Genomic DNA, 25,109 nt, shown 5'->3' on the forward strand with positions numbered 1-25,109 from the left:
CTCCCTTAAAAGCCTTAAATCCAAAGCCTCCATAATTCAAAATGCTAGAGGGAAAAAAGCAATGTAAGATAATACAAATCGGAATGTGCGTCAGCATACTTTCATTACAAAATAAAAGGCAGTGTGTCAGTCAAACCCTCTTATCTTCTGTTACCTACTTCCTTATTTTTATTACATTCTCTCTCTATCAAAAATACAGGTTTGTACCCAACTAACTTAGAGCAGATTCAGTGAAATTGTTTTTTAAAAAAACCTTAAGTTAGCCATGTGCATTCATTTCAATTGGTCTTCTATGAATATGACAAATGTTGCATACAACCCAAATTATGTTACATTCTTTTCAATGCCAGATTAAAAAAAAACATTTCTGTTGTCTTTTAGAGGCTGATGGGTTGCGTCATTTTTATAATGATCTTAACTGTGTTCTTCATATAACTTATACCAGCCCCATACCTGGAGAGATTTTGAAATCAGTGTTTAAAATTAGTGCAGTTTTGAAAATGTATATATTTGAAGATATTATATATTAGAAGACAGAGTAGAAGATAAGAACTAGGGTGTAATGTTGTTATATTACCTTATCTTTGCAAACTTCCCTCTTGGCCATTTCAGGTGAAGGCCAGTTTAGAAATCTTTTCATAAATAAATAAATAAAAATTTATATTGCCTGTCAGTGTAGATGACACTGAGCGAAATGGAACAATCCTCTGATTCAGTATAAAGCAACTTCCTTTATTTCTATGCCTTACGAGAAGGGCCTAGATCAGTGGCAGAGCATCTGCTGTGCATGCAGAGGGCCCTAGATTCAGTCCCCACTGGCATCTCCCGAAAGGGCTGGGAATGTCCTGTCTGAAACCCTGGACAGCTGCTGCCAGTCGGTGTAGACAATTCTGAGCTAGAAGGACCAGTGGTCTCACTCGGAATAAGGCAGCTCTTCCTATCTTTCCTCTGCCTACAAGTTCAAGAAACTGACCTCGGCGACAAACCCCAGGTCTGGATTTCGTTTCAGCCACCCACTTGATGCGACACCCAAGTCACTCACCTTCTTGGCTTCTCAGGCCTTGCACTTCGGCTCCATTCTTTGCATCGTGGCCAACTATGCCATCCCCTCCAACTGCCTGATCAGATCTGTGGATCTTCTCTCGTCTCATTCCACCGCGACGCTGATGCCAAGCTTTGCACGAGTTTGAAGTAATCAATAGCAGAGTTGCAGATTAAGGGGACCTGTTTGCAGGCATCAATCACTGCCATTTACACCGGTGGCTGTCAGGCCACAAATGGAAACAAAGAGATGATGTGAAACAATCCTGTCGGGAGGTTTTTAACACTCTTTACAAATTGCCGCAGTGAATAACTTGTTGCCTGTATTTATCCCTTTTCAAATTGTCTCTTAGCTGAAGTCATCCATCTTCATTCGTCACCAGCAGCACAGACACTGTAAGCAGACACCTCATTATTTTGCATTTGTACACACAGCCGCAAGGATGAGACAGTGTGGGTGGGGGCTAAGTCAGTCCCTGGCATGACACCACAGGCTTCGGACAGAGACGCAAAGCTGCGTATGCAATGTTTAACATTTTGTCTGCTTCCACCCACAAACACAAACACACACCTCTTGTGACTGGACCAGAGCCCTTTCCGTGGGGTGGGAAAGTGGCTAACAAATGATAATATTAAATACTTAACATTGAGGACTAGTGTAGTGAAGTAACTAAGAGGATGAGTCCATGATTCAAGTCATCCTTCAACCATGAACTCATTAAGTAGCCTTTGGCGTGATTTTCTCAGCCACCTTCTCTCTTCCCATCCAGCAATATGGTGATAATAATATTGACCTTACAGGGTTGTTTTAAGGATTACTGCAGGGGAAAAAGCATAGAAAGTCTTCTGAGCTTTCAAAAGCACTGTAAAAATATATATTATCAACATTTTATATGAACGATTTCCACCATTAAGGGCTAATGCAGAGCTAAAGAACGCTAGACAAGAGTCTGATGAAGTGGACTCTGCAAAAGCTTATACCAAAATGTCATAGTTTTTAAAAGTGCCACAAGCTTCTTTGTTGTTGTTTTTTGCTGCAAATTTAACACAGCTGCAGATTTAACACAGCTACCCCTCTGGAAAATTAGACAAGTCTCTGTGATATGAAATGAGATATATAGTTTGGGAACCATAGTATGTAGTGTTGATTTGGCACAGCAGAAAATGAGTTAACCTGATCCACATAGAAGCAGAAAAACAAAAATTCCTAATAGTGCCTGTGAAGGCTAGATGCTCAGTTGCTGTTTGATACTAAATGCTAGTTTGCTCTTCCCATGTAACTGGACACTGTGATGTTCCTATATTAATGTATATATGGTAAGTGTTAGTTGTTTAGAAGATACATGGTAAGTGGAGTGAAAGAGGGGGAGTGAATGGGCAGTAGAATGCGAGATGATTGGCTGAGTGTTTAAAATGGCTGAACGTATAAAAGGAAGAGTGAGAGTGGAATCGGGGGGGAGAAGAGAACTGAGTGGGTTGCTTGGTGGGGTTTAGAGAGTTGTTTGCCAGGAGAGAGTGGAGAAGGAGGGAGGTGGAGTTCGGATTAGTATTGAGTAAAACCATATGCTTATGTGCCTTAAGAAGAAATCTTGTTAATCTTGTTAGCTTTGTTATCTGTAATAAATACTTAATTTGGTATACCAAAGGCCTGATCCTTGGCTGGGGTTTCACAGACCAGAAGGGAGGGTAAGGTAATGACCAAGGCTGAAGGGGAACTGTAACAAATGGTGGCAGCGGTGAAGAGAATAACAATACCAGTATTCAGAGTCTCTGGGAATACTAGTATTGGGACGTTACTGGTGGTTGCCTAGCAGGGGGATCTGTTGAGATCTGTGCTAGAGCAGATAGGTAAACCATAAGAGAGTGCGGTCCGGACTGGTGGAGTCCCTGGTGGTGCCTAGAGACAGGCAGTAACCACGAGCTGGTAGGAACCTGACAGGGAGAGCCAGGGAAGGAGCGTCACAGACACCATCCAAGTAGATAGTGCTAGGAACATGGAGAAACGCTGAAGGCCAGAACGCTCTAAATGCAGGGAGAATAGAGCTCACTGAAAAGTGTTGCTAACAAGCAATAAGGGAGGGGCTGTGTGTGAGGAGAACTTGGTAGCTATATATCAATGTATCTGGGTAGCTATGCTTTCAGACTAGGATTCTGGCGTTAGCCGAATGCTTCGTCTCTCTTTTGCAAGTAATTGGTAATCAATAAAGGTGTTGTTTTATATCCTGGTTTCCCATCTGGTGATTATTTGGAGCTTCCCCCGGATGAAAAGAGCCTTTTGGGTGTAACATCTGTATATGATATAACATAGAAATATAGGAAGCTGCCTTACACTGAGTCTGTCTATTGCTCCATCTAGCTCAGTATTGTCCACACTGACTGGCAGCACCTCTCCAGGCTGTCAGAAAGGGGGCATTCCAAGCCCTACCTGGAAAAGCTGGGGATTGAACCTGGGACCTTCTGCACCAAGGCAGATGCTGTTCCACTGAGCTAAGGCTTCTATCAACACTGAAATGTTGCAGAAATCTGTAATGAGAAAAGCTGGGCATGGCCCAGGATCACCTGAAATGCAGTGTGACAAGCACATCCCCTTATAAAGAAAAGGGCTGGAATCCCAGATTAGAAACTGCAGTCATCTGAACAGGCTGCCTGAAATCCCCAAAGAGTCTGCGTATCAAATACAAAGGCCCCTTTTAACCCTGTGAACTCCAAAATGTGATACAAGAAACTCACACGGTAAAGTTAATGAGGAGGGATTGGCAAATCTGTCAATTACAATTTCTTTCAGTTTCTCATTTCCCCTGCCCCATTTTAAATTCATTTCTCCACATTTCTACATCAGTTTGCAATTTTTTAAAATAAAAGACCTCATGAAGCTTCATCAGCCTTTTAGTGCTTATTTCTCCTAATATACACATTTTGTGTGCAATTTGATATGCAGTTTTCCCTAATATAATGTATTTTTGCATGTTATCTTCACTAATATATGCATTTATATGTGAATTTTATCCTATATGCAATTTTGTACATGTCAACAGCTCTGCAAAATTCAGAGAAGTGCAAGTTGCAAAAGATGACTGTATGTCAGTTCACCTATTATTTCAGAAAGTGTGAATAAGGTAAGTTTCCCTTAAATGAGAACTGAGTCTAAATTCTTTCCTGTCCCTAAGCCAGACTATCTCCCCTTTCAGCTGTTGGCCGCTCATTAAGGCTTGTACTTGGATATTTTTATTTATTCATCTAATAGATTTTTTTAAAAATTCCAGCTTCCAATAAAATAATATCCACAGCGACTAACAGCAGATGTTCTCAAACTTTCTACCTCCAGAACCCTGCTTGAGAGGGAGGAAAGTTACAGAAGCCCACCAGCCACAAAATGGCAGAAGGTGAGGGTGGAGGCAGTCACAAAATGGCAGACAGTGAGGGTGGAGGCAGTCACAAAATGGCAGTCAGTGAGGGCAGAGGCAGTCACAAAATGGCAGAAGGTGAGGGCGGAGCCAGTCACAAAATGGCAACTCCATAGTCCATTGGGATGCTAGATAACAGGGCAGCTCTGGCGACTTGCTGTGCCTCTTCCACCTCTGTCTGCTCCTTCTGTTCTCCTGGTATAGCTGTGGCGGCAAGATAAAAGCCAAAGGCGACACAACCAACTTTCTGGGAGGTAAAGATTAGTGGGTAAACTAGGGAGCAGCATGTCCCACCTGCAACAATGCTGTGGCCCACTGGTGGCCCTGACCCATACTTTCAGAAACACTGGCATTAAGCATCAAGAGCAGCACAATCCTTACAAACAGATATCAAACATGTCCCAGCATCAGAATAAATCAGTGGAACAAAACAGACACACAATCCACTCTAAATTTACTAACAACCAAAAAGTAGCCTGAACCAAGTGCATGGTCAGGGCCTGCCTATGTGGGGCAAGTGAAGGAGTCCAGTTTGTCTCTGCAAAGGAGGAGTTCCAACATTTTGGCAGCATCGCAGAAAAGGCTCTGTCTCAGTGCTTGCCCACCATCTTCTCAACAGGAAAGAGACATAGTGTAGGGCCACTGAAGCTGTTCCTAAAGTTGGGCAGGTTCATATAGAGCAAGGTGGCTCATAAAATAACCTGAGGCTGATATCAAAGGTTAACAACAGCACTTGGAATTGTCTAAGGAAACAAATAAGTAGCTAATGAAGATGGTATACGATCAGAGTAATGTGAACTGACAGTTGAGCTCCAGTCAAAAACCTAGTTGCCAAATTTTGAAGCTATTTATAGACCGTTTTATAGAAAGCTCTCAGATGAGTACTGCATCTTGTGGAACAACCACACTGCCTTGGAGCTGTCCCTGGTCCTGTAGATCATGTTTCCAAACTCTGACTCGGGCCTTGGTGCTCTGTATTCAGCTCCTGGAGTGATCCACTATGTGCTCCCAGCTACTTATCACCTACCATCGGCCATGTTCCTGCATTCATCAAAGCTCTTCAGGGTCATACCAGCACTTTACAGGCTCAACATCACAATGAAACAGGAGGAGATGCATTCTGTCCCATGGAAGTTCTTTAGTTGGTAGTTTGGGTTGACACAGTTTCTCACAGAATCACAGAAAACAAGCATTTCTCAGTCATCAAGATGTGGAAGGATGCGCAACCTGCTGTGGCTATAAAACGAGCAAATTAAGCAATAAGTATTTGACACATTTTGCACATTTGATCCCCAAAATGTACCCGTTCATTTTCAACTTTTTGTTTTTCCTGTAGTGTTTTGCATTCCTTTATTCACTGTAATATATATGCCAATGAGCACATTGTCTCATGTGTTCACGATTGGTTAGGAATATGTAATAAAACTTAGAATATAATTAAAATCCTAATTAGAATATAATTAAAAGTTCTAATTAAAATAGAGAGAGAACATGATTGCACTGATATCAAGGAACTGCAGGCTGTGGCTGAAAGGAGGCCCCATACAGCTCTCTTCCATGTTTAAATGAAAATATTTGAATTGGTCATGGATAAATGCAGGATTTCAGTGTTATAGTAAACACAACATCACAGTTGGGGTTCATTTGCATGGCCACCTACTACCAGTAATAATGGAAGAGAACCAGCTGTATTTTGGTTTAATTTCATCAAACTGTTGGTCATTTCAGCACTCTCACTGTAGCTATTTTCTGCTTCCACAGATGGAAATAACTGCACTGAGATAAGTAAAGTTAATTACTGCCAGTGCAGCCCCACCCACTGCAATTAAGGAAGAGAGTTTTAGAGATTAGCTATTTGCTTCTTATGATGATGTCATTCTTCCACTGCCAAGGAAACTGTCAGCCCAGCATGCCCTGTGGTTGTTAAAGGAGTCAAGAAACATGCAAAGGAGACTCTGGGGCATAGTGCTGCATCCCAAGTGTGAGTGTGTGTGTGTTGCAGTGGAGTGCAGAAATAACTGGTCTGCTAAGACTGGTAGTTGAAAAAGAGTAAAGAAACCTAAATTTTATTACTCTAAAGAGGTAAAGTCATACATGTTGAAGCAGCCATGAGGCCTTCTCTCAGGGAGCCATGACCAACTACCTGACAACATAGATAGGAACAGAAGAGGGGATGGGGAGGAGCAAAGCCTGGAAAAACAACAAACACTTCAGAGGAGGAATCAGCAAAGGGAAGAATAAAAATGCCTTTCTGTCTGTCACTCTCCACTGGTTCAGTCACTTGTAACATGAAGTGGTGCTTTACTCACAACAAGGTTTAGGTCACTTAGCAGGCCTACCAGGAAAAGGATTGTGGCATGATCCTAGGAACATAGGGAGCTGCCTCACACTGAGTCAGCCCATTCGTCTGTCTAGCTGAGTACTGTCTGCACTGACTGGCAGTGGCTCTCCAGGGTTTCAGACTAGGTTCCCTCCCAGCCCTACCTGGAGATGCTGGGGATTCAGACCTCCTGCATGCAAAGCAGATGCTGTACCATTGAGCTACGGCCCTTCCCCTGGGATTGACTTCCCCTTCTTCACAGGGTGAGATCCTAGACTCTGAGTCAGAAAGGGAATCGCACACAGGACCACCTCCGGAAGCACATTCACAAGATGAGCCCATGGTATCAGTGTCCCTCCAGCCCAAAGATGTCACATTGCCATCTTCTGACTCAGAGGATTCCATCGCAGAAGCCCTAGAACAACCCACTACAATCTCCCCACTCAGTTGGAGTAATAGATTGCTAGAGTGGGTTGAGCCCCTTTGACTGAAGCAGATCCTTTAAGTAAAGGCAGAGCTTACAGTGGAAACAGAAGTGCTGTTCCTTTATAAGCTCAGTCTAAGGCAGGCTGTCGCTGAAGCAACATCCGAGCTGTGCTTTCTTATGGCATAGCCTGAGACCTGCACGAGGCCTCACCTTGGTTGCGACCAGCCCTTGCACTGTAACAGCCTGGGTGGCAAGGAGGAAAATCTCAGGAGAACAATAATTGTATTCCCAGTTGCAGGGAATATAAGCACACAGGATGAGCAGTTGGAGGACCCCATTCCTTTTAACCAGAAGGCCAAGCTGCTGATAGTTAGACTAGACTGAACTATGTATTGATGGTATTTTAATTGTTGCTGTTATTTTCAAGCTCTTCAGCCAGAAAGGCTCCAAGAGTAACTTACAAATCAATAAAAACAACACAGTCCCTGCCTTCTGGTTTACAATCTAAGAAGGCATGGCAGAAAAGGAAAAGGGGTTGGGGAGAGACAAGGAAAACAAGCAAACTCCAGCACCAAATTCTTAATGTTGCAAGGTTCTTATAATAGCCGGCTGGGATGGACACGGGCTGCTCACAGTTCAAAAAGACGTCTCAGTGACCCCCTGAAAAGATAGCTTGATCTCAGAAGTGGCTGTAATGCCGCCAAAATTGTTGACCTTACAGGGTAGAGCCTTGACCTTTGGGGGCCTGGTTGGAATCTGCCAGCTGCTTGTCACTTCTGCCATACCAGATAAACTCATAGGAGTGGTAGTGGTTGGTTATCTATCTATCTATCTATCTATCTATCTATCTATCTATCTATCTATCTATCTATCTATCTATCTATCTATCTATCTATCTATCTATCTATCTATCTATCTATCTATCTATCTATCTATCTATCTATCTATCTATCCCATCAGCTCCAGAATCTATGGTCCTGTTGCTGTTCCCCACAGTTTTAAAGGGGATTAGTCACATCCATGAAGGACATGCCTATCAGAATCAATTGCCCATGATGGCTATAGGGAATCCCCAGTGACAGGGGCAAGATACCTTTGCATGTCAGAGGCACCTGTTTGGCTGCTGTGTGAAGCAAGATGCCACAATAGACAGGTCCTCAGCCTGATCAAGCAGGGTACTTTTTATGTCCATGTCACCTGCCAGTCTCAGGACATGAGCCTGGAAACACTTCTTGTGCCTGAGCAGGGCTCTCAGGCTTCACCCACCCCATGCCAGGTAGGCTTCAGCATGACAGCCTGAATTTCTAAGCGCAAGCCCCAGCGTCCCTTCTCTGAACTACAGATGGGCAAATCTGTCCATTCCAAATTTCTCAGTTTCTCATATTTCCTATTCAGTTTGCAATTTTGTTAAAAGCTGACGTAAAAATAATCTGCATTTTCATCTGCATTCCTCCTAACATGTGCAAATGCACAGTTTTAAAAGCAATTTTCCCTAACAGAATGCATTTTATATTTATTTTATTTATTTATTAGATTTATAGTCTGCCCTTTCTCCCAGTAGGAGCCTAGTTATATGTTATTTTCAATAATATATTCAGTTTTCTACATGCTTTCCCCTAATATACACATCTTGGGGTTGGAGAAATGCATTTTGCATTTCAGAAAAGTGCAAATTTATAGGGATAGCTCCATTTCAGTTCGTCCCTTGGTTTGGGAAGTGTGATCAAAATTAACATTTCTCATCCCTCCCTCCTCTGGAGCTTCATCTCAAGTTGCCGCCTCTCCCCCTCCAAGCAGTAGTGTAGCGGCAACTTCAGAAGTGCACGGTCCCTTCATGATAGTCCCATTACACCTCTGCACAGTCATGTCCCCTTTTCCACTTTCCCTCATTTTCTTTGCTCTCCCTGTTATCTCACAAGTTCACACTCTGCTGCAACAGACATACCTAGGAGCCAATCAGAATGAAAGGGGAGGATGCGTCTTAGCTCCTGAGGAGAATCTTCTCAGTGGCTGACTCACTCCCTTTTCATGCTGATTGGCCCATACAGAGGGACTTGGCTGGGACCTTGCTCCCAAAAAAGTAATGGGCCTATGACCTACCGTGTCTCTGGATGACTACATCCCTGCCTCCAAGGGCATCTTCCATTTCCCTGGGCCTCATCATCTCTCTCCCACTCACTTCACATCTCATTCTGAAAGTTAAATGTATCATTTCTGCTCGTGATTTTTTTTCTCTCCCTCATTTACCAGCCATATGACTGAATGCTTCAATTTATTCACTGCCCAATGTCTCGCAGCCATTACCTTCCTGTAATTTATGCCCTGTGCTGTCTGGTTTTATTTGGCTCGGCAACGTATATGGAGGAGGATAGAGTCACAGTGAAAGATGCTACAGAAAATAAACTTGTATCGTACTATAAATCCTCAGCCAAGTTAAGGAATAAAATGGCACGCTGAAAGGAGAAGGGGTGTTTTTTTTTATGGGCTCGCTTAGCATTGTCAGGGGAAAATAATTCCTCCGCTGCAAAGATTGCTGAGCGAAATTCTATCGCTGAATTGTGCAAGAGTTCAAGTTGGAGGTTCACTGTGGTCCCTTTCAACCTTGAAATCTATCAGTCTGTAAGAAATATTATTCCTGTTATGCTCCAATACAGAGTTCCTGATAAAGATCAGAAACCGGATGCTGGGAGAAATTGATGGAGCTTATAGCAACAGAGATTACCATCCGCATATTTACTGTGGAGCTGACCCTGTTTAGCTTCACATGGTTCATCCCAAAGCAATTGGCCTCTGCATTGGCACTACAGCGTATAAGGCCTATACTGTATTTAACGGCAGCAGTTCAGAAGAACTAGAATGAGGGAAAGCATATCTCAGCAGGAGAAAGACTGACAGTGCTGAGCATTGATAAAGCTGCTGTGGCAGTTGGACAAGCAATGGCTCTGTGCCTGCTGAATGTGATTTTAAATGGCTTCAGCTAGACAGGAAATGCATGATGATGGAGCCGGCTGTGGCAGCGTGTTACGTGTTATTAAAAAGATTTTTTCTTTAAAAGGAACTGATCCATTTCGGATCCTATTATCAGGCACTCAGACCCAAGGATGAGCAAACAGTGTGTTAAGTAGACAGGCAAGTGATAGAACATATAGGCCAGTTCAAGGCTTTTGTGTTAATATACCCAGCCCTGAATGTCTTGGGCCCAAGATATCTTAAAGACCACCTGTCCCCTTATATTCTACAGAGTACTGATAGGTGTTCCCTGTCTTACAGAGGCTTGACTGGCCTTCACTAGAAGACAAGCATTTAGTGTGACTGGTCCTGTGCTGTGGAACACTATTCCAGCAGAGATTAGGCAGGCATTTTTGACTTTCAGGTGTCTCTTGAAAATCTTTTTATGTGGACAGGCCTATGCAACTGCTTGTCTGTTTTATCAGCCAAACATTTTGTACTATGTTATGGTGTTTTATATTTGTATATTGCTGTATACTACCTTGATATATATTATGTGAACTGGCGGTATATAAATACTTTCCTAAACAAACAAACAAATGGTCCACAATGCTGCAGCCAGTCTGTTACATGGGCTACCCATAAGGTGCACAGGACTGCAACTGCTACCCTGGCTTCCAATTTGTTTCCAAGGCTGATTTGAAGGGCTAGTGATGCCCTTTACATGTGGCCACAGCACAATAAAGTTCCATATGGAGGATCCAGAATGATGGGATGCAGGAAAGTGGCCTTGTGGTGCACTGTCGGCAGCCAGAATATCACTACGGAAACTCTTCTGCATTTCTCCTTTGCTGCTGCTGCTCCCAGTGTCTTCTTGGAGGACAGATGAAGGAGCCAGCAGGAAATCCATCGACCTTGGTGAGAAGACTCCATCCCCCGTTATCCCAAACTGTACTCAGACTGGGATGTTGTGGCTCAAGGACAGAGTGAGTAGCAAGAGGGTTGGGTTAGCTCGTATTATTCTTGCTGATTTTGATCCTGCTTTTGTGTTCGATAGGTATTACCAAATACCTTTCCCAACCTTTGGGTCCCCAGATCTGGGTGGACTAAAACTCCCATCAGCCCCAGACAGCATGGCCAATGGTCAGGAATTATGGGAGCTGTGATCCAGCAACATCTGGGGACTCAAATGTTGGGAAAAGCTGACGTAGGGATTGTACTTCATTGCAACCTTGTATTGGTACCATATTATGATTATTGGATTCTTAACTTCTCAAATTTGAATTGGTTGAACATGTTTTGTGTTGCGCTTGGCTGCTGGGTGTTTATTATGAGCCACTCTGAGCAAAACCCACCCTGAAAAAGTGGCATATAAATAAACTATAGCCAACTAACATATACCAGGCCAGTTCTTCCCCTCCGGCCTTCCCCAACCTGGCACCCTCCAAATGTTTTGGACTATAACTCCCATCATCCTCAGCCATGCTGGCTGCAGCTGATGAGAGCTGAAGTCCAAACCTTCTGGAAGGCACCAGGTTGGGGAAGTTTGCTCTGGTCTGTTATTTTCTGCTGGAAGATCATATCTTTTAATAGGGAAGGACCATCACATGGTGGGAGGGCACATGCTTTGCATGCAAAAGCACCCAGATTTAGTCCTAGGCTCTTCTAGGACCAGGTAAGGCTGAGGAAGACCCCTGTCTGAAATTCTGGAGAGCAGCTGCCCATCATTGCAAGACAGTGATGAAACTGATGGGTGTGGGGAACCTCCAGATGCTGCTGAACTACAACTCCTATCGTCCCTATCTATTGTCCATGCTTGCTAAGGCTGATGGGAATTGTAGTCCAGCCATTTTTGGAGGGCCACAGGCTTCCCACAACAGTGACAGATGGACCAAGGATCTGACTTTGTGTAAGCCAGCTTGCTATGTTCCTATTATGTTCCTAATGCTGCATCACAGACACACTAAACAACCTTCCATTAAATGGGAAAAGAGCATATCGAGAGTGACCATTTTGCCTTGATATGCTAGTTTTCTACATGCAAGAGTTTTTATTTTATTTTATATGGAGGAGCTTTCCATGATGTCACACCACACATACACACCTATAGCCTGAAATGGTATAGTCCAAGTGGGTGGTGATTAGAGTGATAGACTCAGGAAACCAGGCTTCAAATCCCTGCTCAGCCAAGGAATAGGTCAGCTGATGGTTTTAAATATCAAAAATGTTGTTTGTAAGGATGATGAGAACAAGGGGATTTAGATAACTGTACAAGATACATCAGCAACTAAAGCATTTGTAGGCACTACTGATGGAAACAAGGGAGGGAGGAAAAGGAGGTGGGCAACACCAATCACTCTTCACAGGAACTTATGAAGGAGTCTGCCCTCAAGAGGCCAATGTTCATTGACTAATTAATTGCTGCTTTGTTATAATATTGACACCAGGAGCCCTATTCATCCTCATTGTGACCCAGCTGAAGTCAATAGACTTTTGACGGCGCTTCTTGATCTGGAGTCTCACCAGGACTATCAACCTTGCACAGAGTTAACATCTGTCTTAGGATATTCTGCCTCAATGGTGGTCAAACAGAGGGTGGATTTTAGGATTTTGGTGAGGGAGGCTCCATAATCTGAACATCCCAAGATCATGACCTTATACTGAGCTGAAGGAAAGGTCTGTTTAATTTACATTATTGTTACTTTGAGAACATGGGGTTCCTGTGTGTGTTGTTGTAACAATGCTGTCATGGAGAGAACACATAAGCATTCGCCTTAATACACCTGGGGGATGGGATGGAGGTGTGCACGCAAACCCCTCCTGCAACATTTCTCTTCTGGGCATGCAGACTCCTCTCTCAGAATTCAAGGGCATCCAGTGAAGGTGAATGTTGGAAGATTCAGGACAGACAGAAGAAAGAAATTCTTCACATAGTGTGTAATTGAACTATGGAATTCACTGCCACAAGAGGTAACAATGGTCAACAACATGGATAGCTTTACCAGACGATTAGGGAAATTCTTGGCAGGTAAGGCTTTTAATGGCTACTTCCCTTGATGGCTATGTTCTACTGCCACTGTGGGAAGCTGTATACCTCTGAATGCCAGTTGCTAGGAATCACAAGTGGGGAGAGTTGCTGTCGCACTCAGGTCCGGTTTGCAGGCTCCCTACAGGCATACGGATGGCTACTCTGAGGACAGGATACTGGACTAAATGGGCCTGTTCTTATGTTCTTAGACCTTTGTTTAGCACAAAGGTCTGCACAGTGTTTGTAAGAGGATTCTAAGACATGGTTGATGATCAGGAGGAAATGTCTCACCGCCTTCAACTGAATGTGCTATAATAAACCTTGTGCAAACCTTTGTACTGAGCTTACAAATGTTAAAAAAAAAGTGCCCACATGCCCAGGGATATTTGGGCCAGGGCTTGTGTGCACATCCCTACCCAGTTCTCAGTTTAAGCCCATATGTGTTCAAGAGTCACATTCCCTTCTGGGCAGCCTTTTGGAGGCCACAGGCCAGTAGTATATGAGATCAGAGGCAAAAAATAGGCGAGGGTGGAGTTCATGAAGATGCTCCAATCAGGTAAGAAGCACTGGAAGTTGGTGCAAAGTGAGGCCAGTGAGGGGTGTGGTCTGAGGAGAGTCCCTAGCTCAAGATAAAGAGGACTTTTAACTGGGCAATAGTCGTTTAACAATTCAGGGAGCTATCCAAGGTGCTGAAGGCAATGACCATAAGCAAAGATGTACCATCCAAATGCATCCTGCCATTTGAAGACCACCTAGACATATTTGTAGTCCAAAGATACCTGCAGGGAAAATGGCTTGAAAATGGCTAAGGAGAGATAGATCACTGTAATGTGTGACTAGTTAAGTACATTGCTGTATTAAGTGAACATTCAGATATAAATCCAAAGTTGGGACACACATTCTGGCAGGTCAGGGAGAGAAAAATGGCCAGCTTGATCTCCTTGGCCTTCCAGGGCATGTGTCTGAGCCTCATATTTGCATGCAGATATCTGCATAACACAAAGATGAGTGCCATTGATCACATACCATCCATTTTACTACATTATGCTTTAAGAATTTAAATAGGAGAAAATAATGTAGAAAAGTTCCCTGAGCCATTGGATGCTTTTATGCTTTTGCTTTTTCGGGTCAAAGGCAATGATTTTTAAATTTTGTTGCTGTCATTCTAGGTGAAATATAAGTCATGTTACAGAGACAGAGAGTCAGACAAAAGGTTTTATTTGTTTGTTTCTCAGTCAAATCATTTATTCTTTGCTCTTTAGTCAAAAAGACTCGGGGAGTGGCTTACCAATATCAATAGTAAGAGAGCCCCTGCACTCAGGCTTATAATCATCCTTACCAACAGACATCCTAGATAACTGCCTAGACCAAGGGTGGGGAACTTCACACCCTGAGGGCTGAATGTGGCCCTCCAGTCCTCTTTTTCTGGCCCTCAGAACATTAACCAGGCCACTCCCCTCTCACCAGGCCTCACTGCTCACTGACCCTGCTTCCTTGAGTGTTTTTGCCTGGCTGGGATGCGTCTTTCAACTCTTTTGCTTGTCTGGATGGAGGGTAGAAAGGAGTGTGCAAATGTGTGTAGAAACAAGCCTACTGTACAAAGGAGAAAAAAATGACATTTGTTGCTCTGCCCACTTTGCCCCCACCCACCACTGGCATGTGGCCCCTGAAGATTGTCCAGAAGGGGATGTGGCCCTTGGGCTGGAAAAGTTCTCTACTCCTGGCCCAGGCCACCCTGATCATGCCGTTTCCAAAATCCCCCAGCCAAGTGACATCATCAGCAGGAAGAATTCAAAGGGGGGTGTAGAGTTGCCTCCGGTCAGCAGAGGGAGCGGAAGCATTACCTTCAGATGTTGCTCCCGTGGCATCAGCAGGCTATGTGGGTGGATGAATGAATGGATGGATGGATGCATAGTCTGCATGGCAGGTGTTACGCAAAGCCATCTGGATAACAGAAGGATTCTCCTTCCTTGATGGAGTGCCTGAGCTCTCAGCTTGTCAGGTCTCTGGGTGATGTAGAGCAATGTGGGGATTAGTTAAACCAGGCCTGAGGGATGCTTTCATCCAGCAGAGCAGCACAAAGTAGCATGAGCTGGGGAATGAAACGCTCAGACTCCACAAGAGGAAGGGAAATGGTGCTCTCAGCCTTCATTGCTATGCTGCCATCGTCAGCTGTCTAAGCTGAATGAGGGAAGATCTGTGTGTCTGGGGCCACCCTGTCCTCCTGCCCTGGATGTTGTCACCTGCTCTGATTGGGGCGTGGGCGGGGTCGAGGGCTTCCAGGGAGGACAAGGCAGCCAGAACTGCTCCTGACATTGGTGAGAAGTTGCTGCTGTCCAAGACAGCCAGAATCTGCATAGGCATTGTCTGGAAACAACTGAAAACATTTTTGTTTCGACAAGCGTTCCCAGCTGGATGAAAGGGTCTTGGCCTTGGCTATTCACTTTGCATTGTTTTTAAACCTTTCTTTAGTTGTTTCCCATCCTGTTTTCAAAACTGGTTTAAGCTGCTTTTGTGATATGTTTGCAAATCCCTTGGAGATGCATGCAAAAGGTGATTAAAGGTGAGTAATAATAGACAGAACTATATACAGTACCTGCCTCATACACACAGTAACTTGAAGAACTTGGGTTTTTGCGTGCTTTCCCCTCCTCCCTCCCCTGCCTTTTTCCTCTTGTGTCATGTCTTTTGAGATGGTGAGTCTGAGCACCGGGACTGTCTTAGAAATGATTTTCGTAAGCTGCTCTGAGACACCTTTCAGGCCATAAATGTCTGAAATAAGTAAATACATACTAGTGGTGGTGGAGGGAGCAGAGTAACAGCACAACCCAAAACCAAGATCTGCCTAGATGAGAGAGTTTGGATTTGGCAGATCTTAGGCTTTCCCAGCTGAGCTGGGGCTCAGCCGGAACTGCAGCAGCGTAACTCTACCAGTTCAGCCAGGGCTTAGCTGGCAAAACATAAGCTGATGAAGTCCCCCAAAAGAGCTGTGCTTGGGGAAGGGCGGGGCAGGACAAAGAGAGATGTACACCTCTTCCAGACCCTGTTCAGCTTGGTCATGTGACCTAGGGCCCAATCCTCAAAACTCAGGCCCACACTCATCTACTGGCAACAGCTGGCAGTAGTCTCTCCCAGAGGCTCCTGAATGGAGTTTGAAATAGGGGTAACTTAGGCCAGCGTAAGTTATGCCAGCTTCCTATTGTTAGGATTGCTCTCTCTCTCTCTCTCTCTGTGTGTGTGTGTGTGTGTTTATCTGTCTGTTTATCTGTCTGTCTATCTATCAGGATGCTCGACTAGATGGGCCATTGGCCTGATCCACCAGGCTCTTCTTATGTCCTTATATTCTTATATGCCTACATGTCTGCTCACAGCTCAATAGGAGAGCCCGGTTGCATTCCTTGGCTTTTTTTTTTTTTTAAATCCCATATTAAAATGTAGGAGAAGTGTCTGTGATAGAGGCTCCTGAAACTGGCATCTCTGCTGATTACCTGGATGGTGCTGGGGTGGGTAGCAGTGAGGTCAGGACTGTGTGGGTACCACAGATTGCTGGTAGCGGTCCCACCAATATACCTGCATTGCCCCCCCCTTGGGGTTGTTCCACCACCTCTGGTGAGCAGAGGGACACCAGGGCCATCAAGGAAAGCAGCCGCACCCCACCTGTTCCGATGGTTGAAATGGTCTCAGGCAAGAGGGCTGAGGAACAGGCCTTTGCTCAAAGCCTTCGAGAGCTGCTACCAGTTAGGAGACCATGTTGGACGAGGTGACCTCATGGTCTTCTGACCCAGTTTAAGCCAGCTTCTTATCTTCATTTGACTGGGAAGTCCGCACTCTGTCTTCAACAGGAAGCTGTCAACAGGCCTGGGGGATGGAGTGGGAAACTTCACAGCAATGAAGGAGAGTACGAGCAATGGCTGGGTTTGGTTAGCGGTTCCCAAACTTTTCTTTTGCCCCTGTGAGCCACTTGAAAATTGCAAAGGGTCTTGGCGGACAGTGCGGTGATTTTTCTGCCTGCTTCAGCCACTGCAGTGCTCTGTGCTAGATGCTGCATGATTCCTAATGGTGTCGTTCCTGCTTCTTTTTACTGCTTATACTGTTTATTGTGGTCTATTATGTTACAATTTGAATTCCATAGAATTCTGGCTGTAATACAATAAAATACATACAAGCAATAAAAGAAGCAATAAAAATGCCATTAAAAATCAATATGGATATTTAATACAATGGATGGTGCTGTCTCCCATCTTCAGCCACAAATCCAGACATGCCACAGACCACCTGAATGAAGCTCATGAAGGGGGCACTGTTGGTCCTTGGACCACAGTTTGGGAGTCCCTGGTTTAGGGAAAGCAGGGTTTTTTTAGAGGAAGGTTTTGAGGTGGGACTTAAAAGAGATCAGGAAAGGTGAAGGACTATAGGAAGTATAGTCCTCCAACTATAGCAAGCAGTGGAGTCCACGCAGATAGACATGGGAGGAAGCAATAAAGGGCGCTGACAGAACGTGGGGCTGGCCGAAGGGAGTGGGATGCTGAAGAGCCTCCTTCCCATCCCCAAACTTGGTGCCCTCCCGATGTTTAGGACTACAAGCTCCATGAGCTCCAGCCAGCACTCTGTGACAGATTGCTTTGTTCAGGTTAAAAGTCTAAACAGGGCATCTATGTAGTAAGCCGTGAGCCTGGCAGTTAAGCAACCCCTGTAACGGTTAAGGTGTTGGACTATGACCTGGGAGACCAGGGTTCGAATCCCCACATGCCATGAAGCTCACTGGGTGACCTTGGGCCAGTCACTGCCTCTCAGCCTCATGAAAACCCTATTCATAGGGTCGCCATAAGTCGGGATCAACTTGAAGGCAGTACATTTACATTTTTAGCTCTCCCTGAAACAGATGCCAAGTCAAAAGAGAAAAAGAATTTATTTATTATTTTATTTATTATTTGATTTATATCCCGCCCTTCCAGCAGGAGCTCAGCGTGGCAAAGAATTAGCCCCCCTCTTCCCGCATCGGCACACAGAAAATTTAGGGTTCAGGCAATGAGTTTTCCAACAGACAAGCTCAGTAAACCAAGTTTCCTTTACTTAATAAAACTTAATCAAACATTATAGAAGAGGAAATAAATGTAGTTAAGATAATAACATACAATACAAATCAGAAGCATAGATATTATACAGTAGATTGATGCAGAGTTGAGAATGATGCTTTAATTACCTGAGTCTTCAAGGCTATCTGGGCAAGCAAGCAAAGCTCTCATGGAAGACTGAATTGATGCTAAAATGCAGGAATATTTATACTGAAGTTTCCTTTGAAGATCACAAATTTATGAGATATTCCAAGCTTAATTGCTGCTTATCGCAATTGTCAGAGAAAAAATACCTATCCTAAAATATAGCAAGATGATACATTCCATGATATATCTGAATACATAAGAAAACCCTATAAATTCCTGCTACAGAATAACATACATTAATTCTGTTAGACATGATCTTTATTTGTATGCATCTGGACATTCTAAAAACTGTTGATTTGGGAATATTTGTCAATATTTCTACAAATAAAGTGTCTGACTAATTGGAGCCAATTAAGGATTTATGATAGAAGTAATTAATGGCATATTATCAGTGCGATTTTATTGCTTGTAATTGATAGTGGTCACTCCAAGATTTTATGGCTTTGAGATCAGCATAAAATTGATGGTTTTATGACTGAAGACATTAGATCAGGGATAACAAACTTTGGAATGTTTACAAATCTGTTTACTGACAAATCTGCTTACTGACAAATGTCACTATGGTATCACAAACAGACAAAGAGATATCTATTTGCTGTGTGTTAGATTCAAGTGGGCTGTATTTGGTTGAGAAAAATTATTAGTATGGATATTATCTTTGAATCCTCCATTGTCTCTGGGTTCAGCTGGGCTATTAGTGGGGATATTTCCCACAATAGCTTCTTCATGTTGGTGAAGGGTTTGAAAAGTTAAGGACTAGAAGCTTGAAATGGTTGTGGCACCAAGATCTAAAGGACTTCTCAACTAATCCACCTGGCAAAAGAGGCACTGAAAAATGTATTTCTCCAGAGTAGGAGGAGACTACTCATTGTTCCTTGTTGAGACTCTCAACTCATAACCCACAAATTTAGCCCCTTCTAAATCTTTGAAGCTTGGCCACAAGTGGGCATGTTGAGAACCCATGCATGCTCCTCTAAGTAAGGGGTAGGGTGGGTGTGAGGACACTGAAATGCATGGGGGTGTTCATCCTGACTCCTGGGTGTGGAACTTCACGTCTTTTGTGGAATATCAGGGAACATTTTCTCTAATTTTTTTCTCTCTCTCTCTCCCCCCCCCCTCGGTCACCAATAACATGCAATCTTGCTGAAGCCCTGGACCAGCTCTGCCCAGTCACTGAAAGCATATTTACTTTCCCTACGGAATCGGGTTGTTCAGTATTAGCATATCTAGCTTTCAGTTTAAATATGTGCAGGTTTAGAGATTGTGTTGTTTAAATATGTAAGTATTCTAACATGAGGAGTTGAAGGGGACTCAGAAATTAAATTATAACGTTGTGTTTACCTGTGCTGAGAGAGGAAATGAAAGGGGATCTTCTAGAATTCTAATCAAATACATTCCAGAAGACAGACTCTGCAAACTAGTGAGGTCTGTTGGTTTTGCTTAGAATCTGGATGGAAGGAACTGAGGAATGGATGGTGCAGGTGAGTCGGGGACACAGAGTCCTGTTACACCTTCCCCCAGGAAACGTCTCTCCTCATTTCACCCCATTTTTCACTAACAAAAGCCAGCCTTTGCTTTATGCAGCATAGCTCTTCATCCATTCCCCCCACCACCACCATTTGCTGTGAAGCCATTTGCATGATGGATGAGTCCTCTGGCAGGGCATTTTTATTTCTATTATGCTTAATTCACTTTATCCATCACTAATTTCTCCTTTGCTGCACACCCATAATGTAAACGTGTCTCAGCATTTTGCTGCACTGGGCAAACTGATGCGTATATCATCCTTCCTGAATCACATACAAATTACCAGGAATGCTGACAAGCGCCTTGGAGCGATGCAAATCCGTCACTACACAGACGCAGCTTTCCAGAGAGCCACGTGAGGATATCTAACGAGATAAATGGCTTCCTCGCAAAGTTCCAAAACAACACTTTCCGCCCCCATGCCAACTTTCTCTTCTCTCTGGCATTTTCATGCACTCAACACAGACCATCAAGAGCTGTGTATGCCAGATTAAGGCTGCAGCCTTAAGCATGCTTAATAGGAAGCAAGCTCACTGAATTCATTTGATGCTATAGGCATCAAATTATGAATATACACATGTGGATGAGCTTCTGTCGTACAGAAAAAACACGGCTGGTGGTGGTGGCAAAGCAGGTAACTTCACTTAGGGGTGGGTGAATCTGTCGATTTTGGATTCTCTCAGTGTCTCATATTTTCAAACTTAAATTCAGTTCACAACATTTCTGCATTAGTTTGTGAATATATGCATACATATAAATATATACACATGCACACACATACCTATACATGCATATATATATATATATATATACACATACACATATGGATATGCATACATATATAATTCCTCACAAATGTTCATTAGTATTTCAGTGCAGATTTCTTCTAAAATACACATTTTTGTATGCAATTTTGCCTAACATACAAAATTTCGCAAGCATTTCCCCCTAATATATGCATTTTGTATGTCATATTTGTATATTAGTGCATTTTCACTAATATTTGCACTTTTATGTATGCATTCCCCTAATATGTACATTTTTGTCCAAAGCTTTTGGCTGGGGAAGCACGTCAGGAAAGTTGAGGAATTTTGAAAGAGAGCTGCTTTTCAGTTTATATACTGTTTTTGGAAGTGTTAGGTAGATACAAGATCTGAACAGGGTGGTTCATGACAGATGCTCTTTGAGGTCACTGATTCATAAGGTCACCATAGGTCGTAGTCGACTTGGAGGCACATAACAACAACAACATCAAAATGCGAACTGAACCAAACTTGTCCCCCATGAACCCACAGTGGTGCATGTCACTCTTTGCAGCTTCCTGTTGGCCACTCTTCCTGGAGTGCTTGGAAGTAAAGCCATCTTACATCGCAGCCCTCCGCAGGCATTGCAAGAAATGCAGCTGGCAGGAAGCTGCAGAGATAGCCTCTCACTTTTTTAAATGGCATGAAGCTTTTTAAAAAACATTTTAACATTTCTAGCGTGTCATCTAGGCCACAGGACCTGCCTGCCTGCTTGAGCATTTCATCTGCTGGCCCATCAGATCTTGCTCCTCAAACTGGGCAACTTGTTTCTGGTGTGAAGGTGTTGCTGCCCTGCTCTTTGTCTGGCTTTGTGCACCTTCTTTCTGTTGGGATAAACAAGCTTGCATGATTTTAATAGGGAGATGCCCCTTCTAGCCAGAATTTGGGGACACCTCTATGCTTGTTTACTGTGATGTAACTTCCTATTGGTGGGGTTATTTCACTTCTTCTCTTCTTTGTTTAGAGATGTTGTTCTCTTATTAGCATAATTATCTCTTAAGCCACAGGAGAGAGAAGCATCCACAGGCTTCCCTCCCAGATGATTCCAATCATGGACTAAATCTACTATCTACTTCTATCTTTTCTTTCCAAGCCAGAGCCTATGTTTCCTGAACATATGAAAGGTTGTGAGTAAACATTCTTAATACTTTTTTTTACCAAAGAAGACTGTCTCTGTTGTTCTTTTATTCAGCTAGTCTGTGTGAGGGGAAGGTGGGCTGGTTACTTCTCATTCTGCTTTTGCAAAATATATACTCTGCTAAGAAATGGAACTACTAAACTGTCTCTATTTCATTTAAACCTAATACTTTCTGATCCCTCTGATCCTTGTCCGCAGTTTTGGCACTTGACCCTTGACCTTTGCTTTGCATGATGCATCCGCTTCTGGCCTACTTGGGTTGACAACCTCTTTACCCAGTACAGATGTTCTGGAACTACAAGCATTGGCAGCAAACACTTCCCTCACCCCTCACCACTGCTTTTCCACAGTAGCAACAGAGCAAAAAGCAAACAAACTGAGCCTTTAAAACCAGGACATCATAAATCAAAAGCAGCACTGTCTGTAAATTGTGACCAGTTTTTTCCTCTTTTCACTGATAATTTTAATTTCTTTTGTAAACCACTAAAAGGTATTCTACAGTCGGATAGCATATATATTTTGTTAAAATAAAATAAACAGAAAGAGCTTTTAAGTTTATTCTTATTTGTTTGATAGTTTATTAAATTTGCATCCCGGCCTTCCCCACAAAGGAGTGCAGGCTGGCAAACTCACAAACAATAAAACAATTAAAGCATCTAAAAGTGTTTATCTAAAAACAATTTCAATATGGATGCAGACTGGGAATGATCTCTACTACAGGCATAATATGTTCCATGTGGCTGGTTCCAGTTAACATCCTTGCCGCCGTGTTCTGAACCAATTGAAGGTTGTCATAACTGTCAAACCTGGTGCCATCTCCTAGTGCCTGGGAAGACTTGGAATTAATTGGCAGTCCTTTCAGAGCAAGACCAATAAAAACAATTCCCCCACACAACGCATCATTTAACATATGCAATTCATTCCCTCAAGATCTGAAGATACCTCTTGGCTGAGATAGTTCTGTAAAGTAACTTGACAAATTAATGGAGGGATAGGCTTGTCAACAGCTACAGGGAAGGGGCATAGGTCAGTGACAGAACATCTGTGTGGCATGCTGAAGGTCCCAGTTTCAATCCCCAGCATCTCCAAGTGGTGATGGAAGCAACCCCCTTTATGAAACCCTGGAGAGCCACTGCCAGTCAGTGTAGACCACGGATGTGGAACCTGTGGGGGCCCTCCAGATGCTGTTGGACTCCAACTCCCAGTAGCTCCAGCCAGTATGGCCAATGGTCAGGGATGTTGGGAGGTGTAGTCCAACAACATCTGGAGGGCCACACTGGTTCCCCATCTGTGGTGCAGACAGGGATAGGGGTGAAATTCAGTCTGTTCGCATTTAAAGCCAAATCTATCCAATTTGCAATTTCCAAAACAATGTGAGAACTGAAAGACAGCCATCCTTCAAGATTTGCGTTTATCTGAATTTTGCAATGCAGTTCTCCAACCAATGTATGCAGAAGTGCATTGTATTAGGGGAAAATGTGAATTAAAATGGATATATATTCATGAAAATGACATACAAAAATGCATTATATTAGGAGAAATTGCTTGCAAAAATGTGTGTTAGTCAAAGCTGCATATAAACGTGTGTTTATTATAAGAAATTCACACTAAAAATTATGAAGAATTTTCATGAGGATTTTGTTTTAGATCACAAACTGTTACAGAAATGTGGAGAAATGATTGGAAAACTGAGAAACTGAGAGAACTGAAAATGACATATCCTTCCATCCCGAGGTGTAGACAATACTGAGCTACATGGACTGATGAATTGACTCAGCATCCTCTGTTTCTAGGTATTAGTTATGATAGCTAAATGGAACCTCATTGTTCAGAGGCAGTATACTCCCAGATGGTGGAGATGAATAATAGGGGAGGGTTGTTCATGTCCTCTTTGTGGGCTTCCCAGAAGAACTTGATTGGTCACTGTTGGAAAAAGGATGCTGGATTAGGTAGATGCCTTATCTGTTCCAGCAGGTCTTTTCTTATGATGTTCTCCGTCCTCAGTAGCTCTGACTAGGAGTGGCTGGTTTGAATGATCCAGATTTCACTCACTCACACACACACACTCACACACACACACACACACACACACAGAAGCACTGGACTGGAGTGAGTTAAGCTGCTGCTAGCTGTGTACACACACTTAATGCAATAGTCCTCTGTCATTTCATTGTGAATCCCATCACTTAGCTTCTGATTGCTGAATCCCGTCTGTACAAAAGGTACTAAGCTGCTGTGCTTACCTTTTTCCAAGCACCCATTCTGCACCAAGTCACTTCTGCCCAAGACCCATTCAAGTCAGAGGGACTTAACTATGCATAACTGATGGCAGGCTTATATGCAAAGATTGTTCTCGCAAATCCAAATGCCGCCTTTCTTATGATGAAGCGTGGCAAACTCAGCATTTCAAGAAAGAGCAGCAAAGTATGTAGAAATGTCCTGCCGGGCAAAAGTACTGCTCTTTTTGAGGATCTCATTAGGAAACCAATTATACTGTGACACCAACATCCCGGTATTTACAAGGGGAGGAGGGAAGAAAAAGAGACAGAGAGAAACAGAAAGCATGTGAGTAAAAATAAACCATTTCTTTGAAACACATTTGCTTTCATAACTCCCAAAATAAAACGCTGAGAAGTGTTCCCGACAGAGAAAATGGTACAGAATGCCAAGGAGGGGAAATTACATTTCATTTTGTCATAACCAGTTGAAAGAGGTGATTATCGAATCAGTTTGTTACATATACCTGATCAGAACGAGAAACAGTCCTGTTTACAAACTAACGCGAAACTAAAAACAGTCCTGAAATTTTAGCTTAGGAGCAGCAGACTACTTATGTCATAAAGTATTATTGTTGTTGTTGTTTAGATTTCTTAACTCACCCAATCCAGTGGACTCAAATGTCGTAAAAACCAATAAAATAATTATTTTGGATTATTTATCTGCCATATTCTTTTAATTGCTTGTTTGGATGATGTTGTATTTCTTAATTCATTTGATGATGATGATCTATTACTTTTATCAGTTTCTTTATACAAAAGAAAAAGTCTCCCAGTGATTTGACAAGGTAAAAACACAAAAGCAATTTAAAACTGGGGGGGAGGAATAAAAGCAAATAATACACAAAAACATAAAATGCTCATCCAGTAATACGTTAACAAAGACAAATCCTTTGCTCCCCACTAAAAGATGAGCGCCACCACAGGAGGCAATTTAATTAACAAAAATGTAAGTGAACAAAAAGGTCTTTGCC

This window comes from Rhineura floridana, chromosome 12 (assembly GCF_030035675.1).
Source record: "Rhineura floridana isolate rRhiFlo1 chromosome 12, rRhiFlo1.hap2, whole genome shotgun sequence".
NCBI classification, from domain to species: Eukaryota; Metazoa; Chordata; class Lepidosauria; order Squamata; family Rhineuridae; genus Rhineura; species Rhineura floridana.